Source organism: Chiloscyllium plagiosum, unplaced genomic scaffold, assembly GCF_037043375.1.
Source record: "Chiloscyllium plagiosum isolate Xiang-an unplaced genomic scaffold, Cpla_swu_hap1 HiC_scaffold_27, whole genome shotgun sequence".
In the NCBI taxonomy this organism is placed as follows: Eukaryota; Metazoa; Chordata; class Chondrichthyes; order Orectolobiformes; family Hemiscylliidae; genus Chiloscyllium; species Chiloscyllium plagiosum.
The window spans coordinates 37,469,030-37,492,709 of record NW_028270165.1 but is presented as its reverse complement, the minus strand read 5'-3'; the positions used below and the strand labels follow the sequence as shown (position 1 = coordinate 37,492,709).

General features: G+C 45.6%; 1 pseudogene; it reads left to right on the top strand.

The window, feature by feature from the left end:
- The window catches only part of LOC148143639 (uncharacterized), a 245,236-nt pseudogene extending 221,796 nt beyond the window's left edge, over window positions 1-23,440 (top strand).
- Window positions 23,441-23,680: the final 240 nt, after the last annotated feature.

The window sequence follows — 23,680 nt, the reverse complement described above, 5'->3', positions numbered from 1 at the left end:
CTGATGAAGGGTTTTGCCCAAAACGTCGATTCTCCTGCTCCTCAGATGCTGCCTGACCTCTTGTGCTTTTCCAGCTCCACACTCTCGACCCTAATTTCCAGCATCTGCAGTCCTCACTTTCGCCCTGTAAGGGGTGAATGTTATATTCCGAGTCTTTTAAATCTTTTAAAATCTTTTCCCCTCACCCTAAACCTATACCCTGTAGTTTTGCAATACCTCTACCCTGGGGTAAAGACAGAAACGTTGAGCAGCCAGACAAAATGCAAAAGTAATAACATGTCGAGGCACAGGGGAAAAAAAACATTTCGACAAAAATTTGCTTTGGTATTTTTCTCTCGAATTCGCATTTGGACACTTAAAATTTGTCATGATGTGGAGGTTCCCGTGTTGGACTGGGGTGTACGAAGTTAAAAATCACACAACACCAGGTTACAGTCCAATCGGCTTGTTTGGAAGCACTAGCTTTCGGAGCGCCGCTCCTTCATCAGGCGGTTGTGGAGTATACGATCATAAATTCTGTGTCTTAAGATCTTATACTCCACAACCGCCTGATGAAGGAGCAGCGCTGTGAAAGCTAGTGCTTCTAAATAAGTCTGTTGGACTATCACCAGGTGCTTTGTGATTTTTAACTTTAAAATTTGTAACAAATTCCTGCACACTGAGCATGCTCCGCGGTGTCAGCAAGCACTGCGCATGACCGCCAGTGTCAGCAAAGCACTGCGCATATTCCTTGGTGTCCGCAGAAACTGTGCGTCAGCTCCTTTCCATGGACCAATGGAAAACCTTGGAGGACCGCAAGGAGACTGGTCCTCCTGCCAACCAGAGCCGGCCATTGTCGAAATGTGGAGGTTGGACCGTGAGCTCTGAAGCTGCTGCTGCTCCTTTCTCTGTGAACTTCAAGGTGGTAAAAACAATAACAGCAGTTCCTGGAAACCAGATTCTGGATTAGTGGTGCTGGAAGAGCACAGCAGTTCAGGCAGCATCCAAGGAGCAGCGAAATCGACGTTTCGGGCCCTTCATCAGGAATAAAGGCAGAGAGCCTGAAGCGTGGAGAGATAAGCTAGAGGAGGGTGGGGGTGGGGAGAAAGTAGCATAGAGTACAATAGGTGAGGGGATGAAGGTGATAGGTCAGGGAGGAGAGGGTGGAGTGGATAGGTGGAAAAGGAGATAGGCAGTTAGGACAAGTCCGGACCAGTCATGGGGACAGTGCTGAGCTGGAAGTTTGGAACTAGGGTGAGGTGGGAGAAGGGGAAATGAGGAAACTGTTGAAGTCCACATTGATGCCCTGGGGTTGAAGTGTTCCGCGGAGTAAGATGAGGTGTACTTCCTCCAGGCGTCTGGTGGTGAGGGAGCGGCGGTGAAGGAGGCCCAGGACCTCCATGTCCTCGGAAGAGTGGGAGGGGGAGTTGAAATGTTGGGCCACGGGGCAGTGTGGTTGATTGGTGTGGGTGTCCTGGAGATGTTCCCTAAAGCACTCTGCTAGGAGGCATCCAGTCTCCCCACTGTAGAGGAGACCGCGTCGGGAGCAACGGATACAATAAATGATATTAGTGGATGTGCAGGTAAAACTTTGATGGTTGTGGAAGGCTCCTTTAGGGCCTTGGATAGAGGTGAGGGAGGAGGTGTGGGCTTCAATGTGGACTTCACCAGTTTCCTCATTTCCCCTTCCCCCACCTCACCCTACTTCGAAACTTGCAGCTCAGCACTTTACCCATGACTTGTCCGGACTTGTCCGACCTGCCTAGCTCCTTTTCCACCTATCCACTCCACCCTCTCCTCCCTGACCTATTACCTTCATCCCCTCCCCCACTCACCTATTGTACTCTATGCTACTTTCTCCCCACCCCCACCCTCCTCTAGCTTATCTCTCCTCGCTTCAGGCTCTCTGCCTTTATTCTTGATGAAGGGCTTTTGCCCGAAACGTCGATTTCGCTGCTCCTTGGATGCTGCCTGAACTGCTGTGCTCTTCCAGCAGCACTAATTCAGAATCTGTGAACTTCACCCCAGATTGTAACCTCCTTCCTCTGTCTAACTATTGTGAGTACAACAGTCTGTTTCTCACCACTTTTCCCATGTTTTGTTTCATTCTGAGGTTCAATTGTTAACTTGCAGCAACTGAAAGGAAAGAGTGAATCGGTGGTGGGGGGGGTTGGTCGGCGGGGGAACAGACTCTGGAAAAGTTGATCCAGGTCTGTGTCTCAATTTGCAAACACATGGCAAATGCAGTGACACAATGTATAGCCTTTGGTGCTTTCAAAAAACGCAGAGAGGAGGTGCATTGTTTAGATGGTGATATGTTGAGATGTGGTGAAAGTGAGATGATGGAGATGAGAGTTGAAAAGTGTGGCGCTGGAAAACCACAGCAGGTAAGGCAGCAACGGAGGAGTAGGAGAGTCAATGTTTTGGGCATGAGCCCTTCATCAGGAATGATGTGTGGATGGACAAAGGGGCCTCAGCGTCCTCCTACACCAGTCACTGCCAGTTGTCAGACAGGAGCAGCAAACAATTAGCAAGGCAAGTGGGATATGAGCAAGTGGAATTGAGTTCAGAAGTGGGGATGTCTTCCTGCAGTTAGGTCAGTCATTGAATGTATTCAAGGCTGAGTTCATTTGGCTTTGAAGAACAAAGAAGTGGATGGGTATTGGGGGAAGGTAAGAAAATGGCTTTAAGACCAGTATAGAACAGTTACAGTCATACAGCACAGAAACAGACCATTAAGTCCAACTAGTCCATGCTGACTGTGTTCTGAAACTAAACTAGTCCCATCTGCCAGTGTTTGGCCCAGACTCTCTGAACCTTTTCTATTACAATTGCAACATTTAAGAGGCATTTGGATGGGTATATGAATAGGAAGGGTTTGGAGGGATATAGGCTGGGTGCTGGCAGGTGGGATTAGATTGGGTTGGGATATCTGGTCGGCATGGACGGGTTGGACCGAAGGGTCTGTTTCCATGCTGTACATCTCTATGTACTCATCCAAATGTCTTTCAAACACTGTAACTGTACCTGCATCCACCACCTCCTCTGGACATTAATACCACATGAGAACCATTCTCTGTCTTAAAATAAAAAGGTGCCCCTCATGTCTTTTTAAAATATTTCTCCTCTCATCTTCAAGGTTTGCTCCCTAACCTTGAAACACCCATCCCAGGGAAAGAATACCTGCTGTTCACCTCATCGATACCCCTGAAGATTTTATAATCCTCTCTAAGGTCATCTCTCAACCTCCGATGCTGCAGTGAAAAAAATCCCACCCTGTCCACCTAGATGCCGGTATATTTATATCCAGTTATGAACTGTTCAATGCTGGTGCCGACTGAAAGACCAAATGACCTATTCCTGCTCCAAATTCTCTCACTCTGTGTCCAGGACAGCAAGAGACCATATGACATAGGTGCAGAAATTAGGCCATTCAGCCCATCAGATCTACTCCACCATTCAATCACAACTGATACGTTTCTCAACCCCATTTTGAAACTTTGATTTTAGAAAGGCAGATCAGGGAAGGATCTGCAAAGTTAATGGGGAGTGTTGTTGACCAAAGATACCTTGGAGTGCTGGTTCATAGTTTCTTGAAAGTGGAGTCACAGGTAGACAGGATAGTGAAGGAGGTGTTTGGTATGCTTGCCTTTATAGGTCAGTGAATTTCAGTACAGATGTTGGGAGGTCATGTTGCCCATGTACTGGACATCGATTCAGCCACTTTTGGAATACTGCTTTCAGTTCTGGTTACCCTGCTACAGGGAAAGTGTTGTGAACCTTTGAAAGGGTTTGGCAAAGATTTACAAGGTTGGAGGGTTTGAGCTATAGGGAGAGGCTGAATAGACCGGGGCTGTTTTCCCTGGAGCATTGGAGGCTGAGGGGTGACTTTATAGAAGTTCATAAGGAGCATGGATAGGGCGAATAGCCAAAAACATTTCCACATAGTAGGGAAGTCCAAAACTAGAGGGCATAGATTTGAGGTGAGAGGGGAAAGATTTAAAAGGAACCTTATGGACAACTTTCTCACACAGAGAGTGATGCAAGCATGGAATGAGCTGCCAGAGGAAGTGGTGGAGGCTGGTATAATTACAGCATTTTAAATGGCATCTGATAACAGGGTGAATTGAGAGGGATATAGGCTAAGTGCTGGCAAATGAGACTGTGTTAATTTGGGATATCTGGTCAGCACAGACAATTTGGACTGAAGGAAAGCAGAAGTGTCATTGTGAAGACTGGACTTTCAGAGCAGCTTTCAAAGATATTTTGTCCTTACTGGGAGCAGAAGCTACAATGAAATCTTTCATTTGAGAGGCAGCAACTGAGTAAGTGAGGACATCCAGGATTTTGATGGAATGTGGGAATTTGTTGCAATGTGGGGTTGAAGTGTTTTAAGTAAAGTGTCCTGAGTGGGAGGCCGAGTGAAGGGTTTCGGTGGGTTTTTGTTTTAAACTGCTCATTTCTTTCAGCCCCTCAACAATGTACTTCCAATGCTGTGCATCAGAAGGAGCGGTGAATCAGTAACTGGTATCATCAGAAGCCTTACGATTTTCAGTACTGCAGGTATTGTATTGTTGCATCAGCATTGTAAAGGTTACTGGCAGCAGCGGGAGGTGTGGGCTGTATTCACTGGAAGCGATGAAGCAGTTTGATAACACACATATGAGAGGGCAGGGTGGGACTTGTCTTTCAATTTGCAGAAGTTGGGAGGTTCTGGGAGTTGTGGTTCTGGGCAAACACAACTGCAGTAAATCATAGAAGCCCTACAGTGTGGAAGGAGGCCATTCAACGCATCAAGTCCACACTGACCCATCGAACAGCATGCTACCCAGACCCACCCTACCTCGTCATTTCTGCTGGTGGTTTAGACGAGGTAGCAAGATTAGGGGTAGGTTTAAGGCAGAGGAGGAGGGACTACATTTCCTGGAGAGTGGTGACTCTATGGAATTCTTTGCCCAAGGAAGCAATAGAAGCAGGCATATTCAAGACACAGTTCGATGGGATTTTGGATGGTAGGTGAATTTAGGGTAGTCAGGATAATGCAGGTAAGAGGAGCTGAGATGATGGATAGATCAGCCATGATCTTAAAGAATGGCGGAGTAGGCTCGATATCCAAATGGCCTCTTTCTGCACTGCAGGGATTTTATGATTGCTTCATATGGTGTATATCTGATATTCGCTGTTGTGCAAGCTGCATAGCTATGATTTTTCACCTTCTAATATAGTAATGGAATTACATCCTATATTTCTTGTATTCATTTTTATTTAACAGGTCAGCAGGAAGTCTTTCAACAACTTTACTGGCTTTCTTTCCTGAAGCAGCCTTGACATTTCATTTTCATATCCGTCATCCAGCTCCATTTCCAGCACCTTTGTAGGAAGGCTGTTCCAGGTCATTGTCACCTAAATGAAGTTTCCTCTTTATATACCTAATGCTATCTGGCTGAATGAGGGTTTTCAGGTTTCTGTGTCATGAATAATATGTGATCAGCAGGTATCTGGCAATCTAAGGAATTGTCACCGATGTTATCTTCATTTGACTGTACTGACCGTGACTTATTTCGTGATTTTATTTGCAGGAAGACATGGGGAAAGAAATCTGAAACCAAAAGATACATCAGCTTCTGACAGAGCCACTTGATTCATTGGGACTTGAATATCAGCAGCCATTCCAGTCGAGAAGAAATGTTTGCTTCTGTCTGCTTGGACACTGGTGTGGCAGGAAGAATATTGATACACCTGAATGAGGGAGATTCAGTGCGGTGACCGTGAAAAGTACAGGACTTCACACCATTTACTCAGCTTGGAGGATCAAAGAGACCGTTCACTTGCTCTCTGTGCGGGAAGGGCTTCACCCGCTCCTCCCACCTGCAGAGACATCAGCCAGTTCATCTCCCATCGCAGGGGGATTGAAGGAGCTTCGGCCGAGTGCCATTCTCGACTGCATTAATAACCCAGTTCTGGGGACTCCTGGGTTTGAATCTCACCATAGCAGATGGCGGATTTGGAGTTCAGTCAGAAATCTGGAGTTCAGAATCTCATTATGAAACCATTTTCGGGGAACAAACACCCCAATCTGATTCACTCGTGCTTTAGGGGAGGAACCTGCCGATGTGGGAAAGGATTCACTCAGTCGTACCAGCTGCATCCTTTCCCTGGTCTGGCCTATATGTGACTCTGGACCACAACAGTGTGGTTGATTCTTGACAGCCCATCTGCAAATGTGCGGGGGGAATCTTACTTGCATACAGGCTATGGGTTGCAATTGCTGAGTGAAGCAATACTTCCTCCAGGCTAAGGCTGCACCAAGGATCGAATTACAAAGGGACAACTCAGCTGACCAATAGAGAAGAAAGTGGGATGCAGGGGAGTGTGTGTGTGTGTTTAAAAAAAAAACGCTACTTTTTGTGCATCTGAATCTGCAACAAAGTTGGGTCCCAACAAAAGTTACCTGAACTTACCGTCGGACTCAGACATTGAAGGCTATGAGATCCAACAGGTTTTTCTTTTAAAGTTGCTAATTTCAATCTCCGGCGCAAGGTTTCCAATGTCTTATATCAGAAGGAGCAGTCAATGTGTAGCTCGTATTATTAGAATTGTACATTTTTCAGGACTGATGGTTCATTGTTTCCTCAGCATTGTAAAGTTTACTGGCAGCAGTGGGAGAGGTGGGCTGTTTCACTGGAAACATAGTTAAAAATCCAGTTATAGTCCAACAGGTTTATTTGGAAGTAGTAGCTTTCGGAGTGTTGCTCCTTCGTCAGGTAGCTGTACAGCAGGATCATAAGACACAGAATTTGTAGCAAATTGATACATTGAACAAATCTCGACTGCTTTTAAGTGTTTCATCTTTAGAATGGGTTGCAGGTTTCAGTTCATTAGTATGTAAATCCCAAAACTTCTTTTAAGTCACAGTCTCGAGATAACTTAAGGTTTTACAAAGAGGTGCCATCTCAGCTCAGACAATGCATGAAAGATGTGAGGTTCGAGTCTGTCTTGAGTCAAAGTAGGAATTTATAAAATATTACATGGATTGACTGTCTGCAGATTGTGCACTTTTTGAGCAAAATAGAATGTATCTACAAACATAATTCTGCAAATGCAAATTCACCCCATAGTCTTATCTATGTGTGCATGCATGAGAGTGAGTGAGTGTGTGCATACACGTGAGTCTGGTGAGAGAGTGTGTGTTTGCGTGTGTGCATGCTTGGTAAAGTGAGAGTGTGCAGGAGTATAAGTCTTTGAGAGGATGTGTGTGTGGGTGTGCATCTGAGAGAGCGCGTATATCTGAGAGAGTGCCTGCGTGAGTATGTGAGAATGTATGGCTGTGTGTGAGAGACAGAGAGACAGAATGTGTACAGTGTAGTGAGGTCACCTGTAATGTAACATGAACCCAAGATCCTGGTGAAGGCCATCCTCATGGGTTCCAAACTTGGCTATCAGTCTCTGTCCGGCCACCAGAAATGTTTAAGCAGTTACACAATAGACACTGGAGAGGGCAGGGTGAGACTTGTCTTTCAATTTGCAAAAGGTGGAAGGTTCTGGATGATGTGATCCATGGGAAACACAACTTGGAGGACCTTCGGCTCAGAGGTGGAGCTGGAAGCCAGGCTGCTGACACACTGGGAAGGCAAGGCGGAAAGTTAATCAGATGTTTTTTATTCCGGGAGATGGTCTTTCCCTCCGTAGAGAGCCTTCCGATGGGGTCAGTGGACAGGGTCAGGAGGGTGTGAGCCCGGGTCAGGCAGGTAAAGGGGATCTGAGAGAGGGCTGGGTGGGGGGGAACTAACTGTGGGGTGGTGGGAGTAAGAACAACATTAGGGAGGGGGAGATAAGGGACAGAATAGTGATGCGGATTGCCTCCGTTCTCTGCAGTTGGCAGCAGAAGCACAGATGGCATCAGAATCTGGTGCCAGGATTCAGGAACCGCTGTGCTCTGGGCTGGAGAAGTGGGAAAGGGAGGTGCAATGGGTGTGGTCCAACGATGTCAGCAGGAGACAGCCTCTGCTGAGGGCGCATGAGAAGTTAAAAGCTGCAAAGATAAAGCAGAACCTCAAAGCACTGGGTGGGGTGGTGGCTCAGTGGTTAGCAATGCTGCTTAATAATGCCAGGAGCCTGGGTTTGATTCCACCCTTGGGTGACTGTGTGAAGTTGGCATGTTCTCTCCCCCTTGTGTCTGTGTTGGTTACCTCTGGGTGTTCTGGCTTCCTCCCACAGTCCAAAGATCTGCAACCAGTTCTTCATCCAGACACCCCCTCTGGACAAGCCCTTCGCATACATAGGATCTGTTCAGGTGAGGAGGAACACTACGCAATGTTCTTCACAGCCTGCAGCACATTATTGATGAGGATGAGCACCTCACCAAGACCTTCCCCACGCCTCCACTTACCCCCTTCAAACAACCGCCAAACTTTAAACAGATAATTGTTCGCAGTAAACTGCCTGGCCTTCAGGACAACATGATACAACTCTGTCACGGCAGATAATGAAAGTCGTATCAGAATGTTGACACGATTACCACTATTACACATGGGGACACCACCCACCATGAGTGCAGCAGGTACTCATGTGACTCAGCCAACATTGTTTATCTCATATGCTGCAGGCAATGATGCCCTGAGTCTTGGTATATTGGTGAGACCGAGCAGAGGCTATAGCAACAGATGAATGGACACTGCACAACAATCACCAGCCAGGAGTATTTCCTCCCAGTCAGGGAACAGTACAGCGGTCTGGGACATTCAGCCTTGGACCTTCGGGTGACTATCCTTCAAAGTAGACTTCAGGATGGGCAACAACGGAAAGTGGCTGGGCAGAGGCTGATAGCCAAGTTCAATACCCTTTGAGACGGCCTCAACCGGGACCTTGGGTTCATGTCACACTACACTATACATTCTCTCTCTCTCTCATACACACGCGCGCGCATGTATTCACACACACCCTCTCGCAGACTTATACTCCATTATACACTCTCTCTCACACACACACACACACCCACACCCTCTCAGACTTATTCCCCATTACACTCTCTCACACACACATGATCACTTGGTTTCTCCTGCACACACACACACATACATAAAAGTTTGTGGGTTGAATTTGTACTTGCAGAATCGCATTTTGTTTTGCTCAAAAACTCATACACGTAATATTCTGTAATACAACGATAGAAATAGAATCCGTCTGACCTAACATTGGGACACAGACAGACTTTAACTTAACACCTTCAATGCATCATCTGATTGAGATGACACGTATTGTTAAAAGCTAGTTTGACAACGTAACTTTTGAAAAGTTTTAGGATTTACATGTGAAGGAATCGAAACTAACATGGTCATTCTAAAAATGGTCGAGATAAGCTAAAGTTGTTTAATATTCCATCCCATGTCACTGCAATCCTGGTGCTATAAAGCCTGTGTGTTATGATTCTGCTCCACAACCAACGATGAAGGAGCAGTGCTTCGAAAACTAGTGATTCCAAATAAACCTGTCGGGCTATAACCTGGCATTGTGTGATTTTTAACTTTGAAAATCTGCAGTAATGCCAACATCTCCATACTGCGCATGCTACTCGGTGTCAGCAACGCACTGCGCATGTTCCACGGTGTCAGCAAACTATTACGCATGCTCACGCAACAAGCGGAAACACTCTGTGACCTTGTTTTGATAGACCAATAACAAGCTCTGGAGGACCGGATGTAGACTGGTCCTCCTGCCAATCACAGCAAACCCATCGTCTGGATGCGGAAGTAGGACCATGTGCTTCTGAGGTGGTTGTTGCTGCTCCTGTCTCTCTGAATGAAGATTGAGCTTCACCCCAGACTGCAACTTCCTTCCTCTCTCGAACATCTGTGAGTTCAACACACTCTTTTCTCACCCCTTTTCCATTCCGGGGTTGAGCTGTTGACTTGCAGGAACTGAAGGGAAACGGAGTGAATCCAGGGAGGGGACAGAATCTGGGAAAGTTAGTCCAGGTCTTTTTTTCAATGGCAAATACAGGAGAATTGACATTTCAGGCTCGAGCCTTTCATCAGCAATGATGTGTGGATGAACAAAGGGGCCTCTGAGTCCTTCTAATCCAGTCAATGCAAGTTGTCAGACAGGTGCAGCAAGTAGTGAGCAAGGCAAGTGGTATATTAGCAAGAGGAATTGAGATCAGAAGTGGGGACGCCTTCCTGCAGTTTGGGCGTAATTGAATATATCCAAGGCTGAGTTCATCTGATTTTTGAACAACAAAGAAGTGATGATTATGGGGGAGGCAAGACCAGTGCAGATCACTTACTATGCTGACTATGTTCTCAAACTAAACTGGACCCACCTGCCTGTGTTTAACCTATATCCCTCTGAACCTTTTATATTGGAGTCATAGAGATGTACAGCACAGAAACAGACCCTTTGGTCCAATTTGTCCATTCCTATCAGTTGTCCTAATCTAGTCTGTTTGCCAGCCCTGGGCCATATCCCTCGAACCCCTTCTATTATAGACCAATCCAAATGCCTCTTAAATTCTGTAATTATACCAGTCTCCACCACTTCCTCTGGCTGGTCATTTCATATATGCACTACTGTGTGAAAAGGCTCCCCTTTGAGCTCTTTTATGTCTTTCCCCGTTCGGCCAAAACCTTTAGTTCTGCACTACTCCACCACAGGGAGAAGACTTTGTCTATTTACCCTATCCATGCCTCTCATTACTTTATAAACCTCTAAGGTCATCCCTCAGCCTCCGACGCTCCAGGGAAACAGCCGCAGCCTATTCAGCCTCTCCCGAGAGCTATTTTTTTCAAATCTGGCAACATGCTGGTAAATCGTTTCTGAACCCTTTCAAGTTTCACACCGTCCTTCTGATGGGCAGGAGACCAGAATTGCATGCAATATTCCAAGCACGCAATATTCCAAATGTGGTCTCACCAATGTCCTGTAGAGCTGCAACATCATCTACCTCCCAACTCCTTTACTCAGTGCTGTAACCAATAAAGGAAAGCATGCCAAATGCTGCCTTGACTATCCTCTCTACCTGGGACTCGACCTTCAAGGAACTATGAACCTGCACTCCAAAGTCTCTTTATTCAGCAACACTCCCCAGGACCTTATACACTTTATGCTAAGTCCTACTTTGATTTGCTTTTCCAAAATCCAGCACTTCACATTTATTTAAATTAAACTTCATCATTCATATACTAATCCAAATGTCTTTTAAATGTTCTAACTGTATCTGCATCCACCCCTTTGTCTGGAAATTCATTCCACACACAAACCACTCTCTGGGGGGAAGAAAATGGCGACCCTCATGTCCTTTTAAAATCTTTCTCCTCTCTCTCTTTCAAAATTTGCTCCGTAATCTTGACCCCCAGCCTAGAGAGAGGATTTTGGCCGTTCACCTGATCTATACCCCTCACGATGTTATAATCCTCCTCTGCTCCAGTGGAAAAATTTCCAGCTTATTAACCTGAATGTAGGTATATTCATGGCAGGTCAGGCAGCATCCGAGGAGCTACCTGATCTGCTGTGCTTTTCCAGCACCACTCTAATCTAGACTCTGGTTTCCAGCATCTGCAGTCCTTGTTTTAGCATTTTACGTCGGTATAGTCAGATCTACTTATGATCTGTTCAATGCTGGTGCAAGCTCGACAGGCTAAATGCCCTATTCCTGCTCCCAATTTGCACACTCCTAGTCCAGAACAGCAAGAGACCATAAAACACAGGAGCAGAAATTAGGCCTCTGAGCCCATCAGGGGTGCTGCACTATTAAGTTCTGGCTGATAAGTTTCTCAATCCCATTCTCCCACTTTCTCCCTGTAACCCTCGATCCCCTTGATACTCAAGAACCTATCTATCTCCATCTTAAATCTACTCAGTGACCTGGCCTCCACAGCCTTCTGTAGCAATGAATTCCACATATTCACCACTCACCGGCTGAAAATGTTTCGCCTTATCTTTGTTCTAAAAGATATTCCTTTTACTCTGATGCTGTGCCCTCGGGTCCTAGACTCTCCTACCAATAGGAACATCTTCCCCATGTGCACTTTGTCCAGGCCATTCAGAATTCTGTCTGTTTCAATTAGATCTCCACTTCCCCCGAGTGTGGGTCTGTTAATCAGCATGAACCACACCCTTGAGGATGAGTTACAGCAGGAATTAGGTTCAGCAAAGTCAGAACGGGGGGAGTGTGTGTGGGATGGAGATTCTCAGCTTTTAGGGGATGAGAGAGGAAATAAAGTTCAATATAAATTAGAATTGATCGGATGGGCTGATGGGCCGAGGAATGGCAACATGAATTTAATTTAGATAAATATGAGGTGTTACATTTTGAAAGGCAAATCAGGGCACGACTTACATAGTTAATGGGGAGTGTTGCTAAACAGTGTCCTTGCAGGTTCATAATTCCTTGAAAGTGGAATTGCAGGGAGACAGGATTGTGAAGAAGGCATTTGGTACGCTTTCCTTTATTGGTCAGAGCATTGAGTACAGGGATTGGGAGGTCATGTTAGGCCACTTTTGGAAAACTGTGTGCAATTCCAGTTGCCCTCCTCTAGAAGAACGTTGTGAAACTTAAAATGGTTCAGAAAAGATTTACAAAGATGTAGGCAGAGTTGGAGGGTTTGAGCAATAGGAAGATGCTGAATACGCCAGGGATAATTTCCCTGTAGCATTAGAGGCTGATGGGTCACCTTACAGGAGTTTATAAGGGGTATGGATAGGTTGGATAGACAAAATCCTTTCCCCATGGTCGGCAACTTCAAACCTAGAGGGCATAGGATTCGCGTGAAAAGGGAAAGATTTAAAACGGACCTGAGGGGCAACTTTTTCACACAGAGGGTAGTACATGTTTGGAATGAGCTGCCAGAGGAAATGGTGGAGGCTGCTACAATTACAACATTTAAAAGGCATCTGGATGGGTATGTGAATAAGAAGGATTTAGAGGGATACAGGCCAAATGCTGGCAAATGGAATTAGATGAGTTTAGGATATCTGATCGACATGGATGAGTTGGACCGAAGGCTCTGTTTCTGTGCTGTATGACTTTAATCATCTTGTGTGAAAGCAGAAGTGTTGTTGTGAAGATTGGACTTTCAGCGCAGCTTTCAAAGGTATTTTGCCTTTACTGGAAGCAGAAGAAGTGACAATGAAATATTTCATTGGTGAGACAGCAACTGAGTACGTCTAGGATTTTGGTGGAAATTGGGAATCATTGCACTGTGGGGGTGAAGTGCTTTAAGGCTTACCAGCAGTAAGGACAGTGTGCTGATTGGGGTGCCCAGTGAAGGGTTAGGTGGAATTTTGAGTTAAACTGCTCATTTCTGCCAGCCTCCAACATTGTATTTCCAATGTTGTCCATCAGGAGGAGCGGTGAATCAGTAACTGGTATTGTTAGAAGCCTTACGATTTTCAGTACTGCAGGAAGGCATTGTTTCATCAGCATTGTAAACGTTACTGGCAGCAGAGGGAGGTGTGGGCTGTATTTACTAGAAACAATTAAGCATTTAGATAACGTACATACGAGAGGGCAGGGTGGGATTTGTCTTTCGATTTGCAGAAGGTGAGAGATTCTGGGAGCTGTGATCTGAGGCAAACACAACTGCGGTAAATCATAGAAGCCCTACAGTGTGGAAGCTGGCTATTCAGCCCATCAAGTCCATTCTGACCCCTCCGAAGAGCATCCTGCTCATACACCCCTCGCGCCCCCACCCCTTAGGGAATCAAGAGTTTGAGATAACACAAGTAAGAAGAGCTGAGATGATGGATAGATCAGCCACGATCTTAATAAATGGTGAAGCAGGCCAAACGGCCTACTCCTACTTCTATTACTATGAAACAATAACCCTGCATTTCCATTACCCACCTAACCTGTACATCCCTGGGCACTATGGGCAATTTAGCATGGCCAATCCAAATCAAGGTTGGTAAGCAATGTAGTGATGTGGAAAATGGACATCAGAGAAAAATAGAAAGGAACAAGGAGAATAAAAGTACCAGCAATTAATACTGGATTCAAAAGATTACAAACAATAAAACTAAAAGCTCAGTATCTGAATTTGTGCTTGTTATGAAAGGTTAGAGGTACTGTACCTTGAAGGGGTAGAGGTACTGTACCTTGAAGGGGTAGAGGTACTGTACCTTGAAGGGAGTTAAAAAGCTGAGCAGAACAAAGTGTTCTAAACAAGATGAGAATGTAATATTTGGTCAACACAAATAGAGCAACTCGGTTGCCATGAGGCACAAACAAATTCAAATTTGGTCAATCAGTTTAAATTTTGCCCCAAAGTCCAATCAAGTTTGAATTAAGTATTTTGATAATATTGATACCAATAAAATGATCCGATGTTTTGGACTATAAAATCCGGCATTTTTGTGAGTTTTAATACTCTGTGTTGGACATAAAGAGTAAAGTTGTTAATTCTTACTTTAAATATTTACCTCTGGGATAGTACTTTGCCTCTCAAACTTTTACATATTACTGCGTGGGGTGAATAATTTCTGTGTTTCTGGTTTAATTTAGCAGAGGGGGTTACTCTGTGTCGTAATAGCGCTGCAACGTAACAAAAGTGAATGAATTGACTGCACACATTGAAGAGAATAATTATGATCTGGGACTCCTTACAGAGACATAGCTTCAGGATGATAAGGATTGGATCATAAATATTGAGGGGAGATGTGGCATGCAAGTCGAATGAGAAGCTAGGTAAAGGTAGCGGGTTGACGATCAGTGTCAAAGCACTGATCACAGGGTAGTCTGGTGTCAGCTTGGATTTCAGGTCCTGGTTTCTTTGTCCTCTATTGATCTCCCTGTTCCCACACAGTTGTTGTCTGTTCTCAGCTCTGCTTCATTTCTGCTGAAGCTTTAACCTCCTTTGACACCTTCCGGAACAATAAAAGTCAATCAAAGTCCAACCCACAATCTCCCAGCCTGTCAACCATCCAGACACAGAGTATCATACCAGAAAATATAACAAAAAAGGCAAAAAGTTAGAATTAAACAGGTGCTTGTGTCTGTTCATTGGCAAGTAAACTAGAAATAAGGGTCTGCCAGGATTCTTATAGTGCCCTGATTGAAGAATTCTCTCTCCCTTACGTCTAAGTATTAGTACCCAGCTATGATTTATAACAATATTTACATCAACAGAAATAAAGCATCTGTTATGCAATAGACATAGAGATATACAGTATGGAACTAGACTTTTACTCTCTCTCGTGTGTGCGCGCGCATGCACACACACACCGAGGTCTATGGGGTGAATTTGTATTTGCAGATACCATCTATTTTGCTCAAAAAATGCACAATCTGCAGGCAGATAATACATGGAATATTTTATAAATTCCACTTTGGAAATAGAACCAGTCTGACTCAAAAAATGGGATACAGACAGACTCTGGCCTCACACCTTTAATGCATTGTCTGAGCTAAGTTGTCATCTTTTCTTATAAAACCTTAAGTTATCTCGAGTAGGTGTCCTATAAGAAGTTCTGGGGTTTACATATTAATGACACCAGCAACTCATTCTAAAGATGAAAGACTTGACAATCCAGGTTTCTTCAATGTATCATTTCAGTGGCATGACTCTGTAATGTTTTGCTGTAAACTCAGTGTCTTATGATCTTCTACTCCACAACCACCTGATGAAGGAGCAGTGCTCCGAAAGCTAGTGCTTCCAAATAAACCTGTTGGACGGGCGTCATGTGATTTTTACCTTTGCCCAGGTTAGGGTGGATTGGCCCTGCTAAATTACCCATGGTGCTCAGGGTTTTGCAGGTGTGGGAGAATTGTTAGAAGCGATTTGATTCCACCTTCTCATGACTGTGTGAACTTTGGTATGTTCTCCCCCTTCTGTCTGCGCGGGTTACCTCTGGGTGCTCCGGTTTCCTTCCACAGTCCAAGGATCTGCAGTTTCGGATGGATCGGCTGTGCTAAAGTGTCCAGGGATGTGCAGGTTAGAGTGGGTTAGCCATGGGGAACTGCAGGGCTGTAGAGTAAGTTGATGAGTCTGGGTGGGATGCTGTGTGGAAGGTCGGTGTGAATTTGATAGGTGAAATGGCCTGCAGGGATTATATAATTCTTCTCCTTTAGCCATATGTGGATTGAGAAATGACCTGCTGTGGGAGGAGTAGGCTCCAGTTCATGGGACACTGCCCCAGTCCTGGGGAAGGTGGGAATTGTGCTGTCTCTCTCCCCACCCACTGCCCACATCCATTCTCTCTCACCCCGCAACTCTCTGCCCCCCATTTTCTCTCTCTCCCCCTCATTCTCTTCCTCCACCCTTTGACCCCCGAGTCTTTCCTTTCAGCCCCCACCACCCTCTGTTCCCCCCAGTCTCTCAATGGCCCCCACACTCTGTCACCCTGTCCATTCTGTCTCTCTTCCAACTCCCACTGAACTTTCTCATGCCTCGAGCTCTCTTTGATCGCTGTATCAAGCTCTTAGAAGAGAGAGAGAATGGTTGGTGATGAAACTGCCTGGGAGATGGGGGTGCACGAGAAATGGCTGATCTTTCAAATTGAGAATAGCTAAAATAATATATTCAGAAACAGCATTAAAGTTTGAACGCATGTTCAATTTTATATTAAGACAAAGCTGCAGCCATCTTTCTTAAACTTGCTTTGAACTATGTGCAGTTGAGGACAGGCTGTTCGGGGTGAATGAGGCTTTTGCTCGAAATGTCAATTTTCCCGAAATGTCAATTTTCCTGCTCCTCGGATGTTGCCTGACCTGCTGTGCTTTTCCAGCACCACATTCTTGACTCTAATCTCCAGCATCTGCAGTACTCACTTTCTCCTGTTAGGGGTGAATGGCCGATTCCTAGTCTTGAAAAATTGGTTCTGTTAGAAGGTGTAGAGGTGTATTCTACCTTCAAGAGAGTTGAAAAGCGAGCAGAACCACCTGACATAGCACCAAACGTTCTGAACAAGGTAACAATTTAACATTTGGTCGAACAGCACAGTAGCTGGGTTGCCATAGACAAAAACGTACTCAATTTTGGCCAATCGATTTAAATCTTGCCCCAAAATACTGAATTCCAATCAAGTTTGAATTTAGTATTTTGAGAATATTGGTTAGCACTGCTGCCTCACACCACCAGGGTCGATTCCAGCCTTGGGTGACTGACTGTGTGGAGTTTGCACATTCTCCCCGTGTCTGCGTGGGTTTGCTCTGGGTGCTCCAGTTTCCTCCCACAGTCCAAAGATGTGCAGGTCAGGTGAAGCGACTATGCTATATTGCCCATAGTGTTAGGTGCATTCGTCAGAGGGAAATGGGTCTGGGTGGGTTACTGTTTGGAGTGTCAGTGTGGACTGGTTGGACCGAAGGGCCTGGTTCCGCACTGTAGGGAATTTAATCCAATCTAATATTAACACCAATGAAACGATTTGATGCTTTGGAGTACAAAATCAAAACAAAAAGTTGAACAGTTACAGGAGAACTGCCAAAAGACCAACAAATGTAGGCTGCGAGTGAGAACTCTGAGAGTACCTGTCCAGAGGAGTCTGCACAGAGAAAAAACATCGACACCGACCTGGAGAGCAAATCTACAGAGGAAGATACAAAGAGAAGATTTAACAGCTGGCTGGGTTTAAAGTTTGAATCTTTAGGTAAATCTTAATCAGGGGTTTTTATTGGACTGGTATCGTATAGGGGAAGGTAGAAGATAGGTTCGAGACAGGAGTTGTAAATAGTTGTGAATTCATTATTCTCCGTTAGACTTTAATAAATAAAGTTGTTAATTTTTACTTTAAATACTGACCTTTGGGAATAGTTTCTTGGTTCTTGAATTTTCAGATTACTGCATGGGTTAAACCTTCTCTATGTTGCTGGTTTAAATTAGGTGGGGGAGGTTGCACACAATATTTTAAAATTTGAGGGCTTTCGTCCGAGATTTGAACTGGTTTAGACAGATTTGAATAGATTTGGCGGTACGAAAAATCCCAGCAGATTTAAACACTTGCAAGTTAGTGTCCTAGATCATTAAATAAAACTTTCAATAGTGACTTTTAGAAACAGTTCCTTACCTCTTGAATTTTCACATTACCACATGGGGTAAATTTTTTGGGGTTTAAATTAGTGGGGGGGGTGCAGTCCATGTCATAACAGTTCTGACTATGTAGAAACAGTAGTGGAGCGTGGAAAAAAACTGTTTGTTCCGTGCCAATCGGATATCCTAAATTAATCTAGGCCCATTTGCCAGCTCTTGGCCCATATCCCTCCAAACCTTCCTGTTCATATACCCATCCAGATGCCTTTTGAATATTGTAATTGTACCAGCCTCCACCACTTCCTCTGGGAGCTCATTCAATCCACGCACCACCCGCTGCGTAAAATAGTTGCCCTTTAGGTCCCTTTTAGTCCTTTCCCCCCTCACCCTCATATAAATCAATTGCTGCTTTTTCTGAACAGGCTCAGTGGTTATCACTGCTGCCTTATAGCGCTGGGGACCCGGGTTTGATCCCAGTCTCGGGCAACTGTCTGAGTGGAGTTTGCACCTTCTCCCCATGTCTGCATGGGATTCCTTTGGTGCTCCGGTTTCTCCCCACAATCCAAAGATGTGCAGGTTTGGAGAGGGCACTTGTGGGGAATTAACTTTCACACTTTTTTTCTACTCCTTAGGTCCCTTTTAAATCTTTCCCCTCTCACCCTCAACCTATGCCCTCCAGTTTGGGAGTCCCCTACCCTGAGGAAAAGATGAGTCGTCAAATAAAATGCAAAAGGAATAAAATGTGGAGCTGCAGGATAAATATAAAATGTCGCTCCAGCCTTTCTTGTCTCCGAGTGTCATTTGGGCACAAAACCTGTCGGTAACACCAGCAACGTCACAGAGCATCTTGCGCATGCTCCTCGGTGACAACACACTACACATGTTCGCCGGTGTCAGCAAAACCTGCACGTGCTCCTAGGTGACAACACATACTGCGCATGTTCGCCAGTGGAGGACCGGAAGGAGCGTGGTCCTCCTAATCAGAGACACCCCTATTGTGTGTGTCTCTCTCTCAATCTCAATTTATGGAGGGGAGAGATTCTGGAAAAGTTGGGCCAGGTCTGTGTCTCAGTTGGCAAGCTCATGGAAAATGCAGTACCACGATGTGAAGTGATAGCATTCCCTGTGGGCGGGGAAGCAGAAAGGAGATGCATTGTTTAAATGGTGATATATTGGGATGTGGAGAAAGTGAGGACTGCAAATGTTGGAGATCAGAGTCAAAAAGTGTGGTGCTCGAAAAGCACAGATGATGAGGCAGCATCCGAGGAGCAGGAGAGTCAGCGTTACAGGCATGAGCCCTTCATCAGGAATGTGTATAAAGGGGCCTCAGCGTCCTTCCATACCAGTCAATGCCAGTTGTGAGATAGGTGCAGCAAGCAATGAGCAAAGCAGGTGTTACCTTAGCAAGAGGAATTGAGATCAGAAGTGGGGATGTCTTCCTGCAGTTATGGGATCATTGAATATATTCAAGGCTGAGTTCATCTGATTTTGGAACAACAAAGAAGTGGATGTTTATGGGGGAAGGCAAGGAAATGGTTTTCAGACCATTGCAGAACAATTACCGAGTCAAACAGCACAGAAACAGTCCCTTCAGACCAACTACTCCATGCTATGTTCTCAAACTAATCTAATCCCATCTGCCAGTGTTTGGCCTGTATCCCTCAGTCACAAAGCTGGTCATTTTTACTAAAAGCTGGTCATTCTTCTCAAGGATGCTGTGTCCTTGGTTTTTTTTCCAGAGGGGTGGTAAAAAAAACCCGGGCTCCGAAGTGACTGGTTTAGTACAGAGATGAAAAACAGTATTGGGAGGCATTTTTGGTTATATGTGAACAGATGAGACTTGAGGCCAAAGCTTTTGTTTTAGAAGTGACCTGTACAATGAAAGGGGAGTGGTCAGTCCTGAAAGGTGAAGTCTCGTTTGGGTGAGTTAAGCAGTGGACTATGTGGAGAAAGGCTGCTAACACTGTCTCCTTCTGCCCTTCTAACTTCAACTGTAAGCGTCTGTTTCAGTGTTACTTTGTTTAAGGGATTTGTTTTTTTTTTGGTACTGTTGTGTACCAGCATTGCGAAGAGTGTTAAGAGTTTCTCCACAGCTTGTACTGTACTTAATAAAGTTTGGTTGTTCACAGAAGTTGGCGTATTGCAGTGTAAGAAGCTCAAGCAAAAGAACTCAACAAAGGAACCTAAGGGATAAGTCTTTCATGCAGAAAGTGGCATGTTTAAGGAAAGAGCTGTCAGAGGAAGTGGTGGGTGCTGGTACAATTATGACATTAAAAGGCATCTGGATGGGTATACGATTAGGAAGGGTTTAGACGATATGGGCCAAATGCTGGCAAATTGGCCGAGATTAGGTTAGGTTATCTCGTTGGCACGCATGAATTAGACCGAAGGGTCTGTTTCTGTGCTACATATCTCTATCACTCTGGCTTGCCACTAACATTTGCCACATCAATATGTACAGTTTCTCTCTGGTGTCAGTGTCAATGCCTTGATATCTCATTCTTAACTGGACTGGCAGTGCTTGGAATAGAATGCGGCAAAATGAGGGCAATTCACATAAAACATTCCCCTATGCACCGATAGTGGGAGCATGGGGATTCCAACCGGAGTTTACAGATGCCAATTTTAAACTCTGGAGATCCAGGGGTATCTCATGTTTAGGGGATCTATTTAAAGATGGGGTCCTGATGTCTTTTGAACAGCTGCGTCAGAAATTCGGATTACCTAATGGAGACCTCTTTCGATACTTCCAAATTCGAGATTATATACAGAAGAAGACCATGTTATCAGATAGTCTTTATAAATCAGATAGAGAATGTAGTGTCCTACGACCAGTGGGGGTATTTTCCGTCAGTACTATTTATCATTTACTACATGATAAAGTATCGGGAGATATGTATAATCTGCTTAAAACATGAGATCAGGTTTGGGACTAGAAATCTCTGTAGAAACGTGGAATGATATTTGGGAAAATGCTAGAAGAATTACTATCTGTAACAGAACCCAGGCTATCCAGCTGAAGATACTTCATAGGGCCCATATAGCACCGGTTCGATTGGCAAAATTTAAGGCAGGAGCATCTCCAATGTGTCCTAAATGCAAAATAGAAGTGGGCACTCATGTACATTGCCTATGGACCTGTCATAAGATCCGTAGATATTGGACTAAAGTAGCAAGTACCCTGACAGAAATTTTAGGAACGGAAATTAAAGTGGACCCTGTATCTCTCCTCTTGGGCTTTTCAAATCTTCCCTCCCTGGACACGTACGGGAAGAGACTATTTTCTATTCTTTCTTTCGTGCAAGGAAAAATATTTTGGTGAACTGGGCGGCTGAGGGCCACCCTGGACTTTCAAATTGGCACAGATTAATTATGGAATGTATTCCCCTTGACTTCCTTACAAATATGGTGCACCGAAAGACCGAATTATTTTATAAAATATGGCAGCCCTTCTTGAATTACATAAATACAGATATTTCGGCTATCCTAACAAGGGCTTTTATTTAATTGAGATTACAAACCTGGCTGGTCCGGGGCCCCTCGGGGGACGAATCCCGCACGAATACGGGTTTTATTATATCTGATGCTAACACATCCCGAGCATATAAGAGACTTAAATATGCACTCTGGTTAGTTGTAGGTTAGATTAGTAGATAGTTGAGTTTTGTTTGTTTTTTTTTTCTTTTTTGTTTTTTTTCTGTTTTTTGTTAAATTTTGGCTGTTGTATATTTGAGTTAATTGTATATCAATGTTTATATCTGAGAGTTTTGTTTATTTTTGTAAACTTGTTAAAATGTTAAATTTCTAATAAAAATATCTATAAAAAAAAACTGGATTGGCAGTGATGACTTTTGTAATCTTTTCTTACAGACTATCTGAAGGCAGAAGTTTCAAGTTAACAGATAAAGGGCTTATGTCCAAAATGTTGATTCTCCTGCTTCCCTGATGCTGCTTGCCGTGCTGCGCTTTTCCAGCGATGCAGTTTTTGACTCTGACTCTCCAGCGTCTCCATTCCTCACTTTCACATCAATGTCTGACAGTTACTCAATCCATCAGGACCGCAACAATTTTCAACTATGATTCTGTGAGAAGGAGCAAAGCGTTCTTTTTGGTTCCAGTTTGAGTACAGGGGACTGGTTGAAAGACCCTACTGTTGCAGCGCACTGAGTGTGGAGCCTGAAACAACTCTACTGCCTGGAAAGAAGAATTCATGGCAGGGTTGTACACGTGTGTGTGCAGCTGAAGCTTCGGCCATGGAGAAACCTGAGGAAACACGCCCTGTTGAGAAACCATGGAATTGTGGTGACTGCGGGAAGGGCTTCCATGTCCCACCTGTCCTGGCGGCTCATCAGTGCAATCATACTGGGAAGAGGCCGTTCTCCTGCCCCGAGCGGGCAAAGGGCTTTACTTGCTCCTGTGTCCTGCTGCCCCACCAGCATATACACACTGGTGAAAGGAAGTTTTACTGCTCCATGTGCGGGAAAGGATTCACTTGGGTGGACAACCTCCAGACCCACCAGCGAATCCATGCAGGAGAGAGGCTCTTCAGTTGCCACGAGTGCGGGAAAGCCTTCAGCAATTCCTCCAACCTGCTGACGCACCGGCGAGTCCACACGGGGGAGAGGCCATTCAACTGCCCCGAATGCGGGAAGGCCTTCAGCGATTCCTCCAACCTGCTGAGGCACCAGCGGGTCCACACGGGGGTGAGGCCCTTCAGCTGCCCAGAGTGTGGGAAGGCCTTCAGCAATTCCTCCTCCCTGCTGGTCCATCAGCGGGTCCACACGGGGGAGCGGCCCTTTAGCTGCCCAGAGTGCGGGAAGGCCTTCAGCAATTCCTCCTCTCTGCTGACCCACCGGCGAATCCACACGGGGGAAAGGCCCTTCAGCTGCCCAGAGTGTGGGAAGGCCTTCAGCAAAACCTCCCACCTGCTGAGCCACCAGCGGGTCCACACGGGGGAGAGGCCCTTCAGCTGCCTAGAGTGTGGGAAGGCCTTCAGCAATTCCTCTAATCTGCTGGCCCATCAGCGGATCCACACGGGGGAGAGGCCCTTCAGCTGCCCAGAATGCGGGAAGGCCTTCAGTAAATCCTCCAACCTGCTGGCCCATCAGCGGGTCCACACGGGGGAGAGGCCCTTCAGCTGTCCAGTGTGCGGGAAGGCCTTCAGCAATTCCTCGGACCTGCTGAGACACCGGCAAATCCACATGAGGGAGAGGCCTTTCGCTTGCTCTGAGTGTGGTAAGGCCTTCAGCAATTCCTCTGACCTGCTGTCCCACCAGCGGGTCCACACCAGGGAAAAGCCATTCAGCTGCCCCGAGTGAGGGAAGGGGTTCACCCACTCCTCCAAACTGATGACCCATCAATGGGTCCACACCGGGGAGAGGCCGTTTGCCTGCCCTGACTGCGGGCGGAGGTTCTCATTGTCCTGCAACTTGCGGAGGCACCAGTGCATCCAACAATCAGATTCCACCAGTGACACTGCAGTGGGTCACCCCCAGGGCTGAACCTCCCGCCCATTCTGACAATGGGTGCAGTGATCTTTTGTGTTTTGTGCTGGACTCGCCCCCACCAAGCCCACCTACATGGCTCAGGGGTGGCATGGTGACTCAGTGGTTAGTATCACTGCCTCACGATGCTGACCTGGGTTCAATTCCACCCTTGGGGAGACAGTCTGTGTGTAGCTTTCACGTTGCACGCCCCACGTCTGTATGGGTTACCTCTGAGTGCTCTGGTTTCCTTCCCCT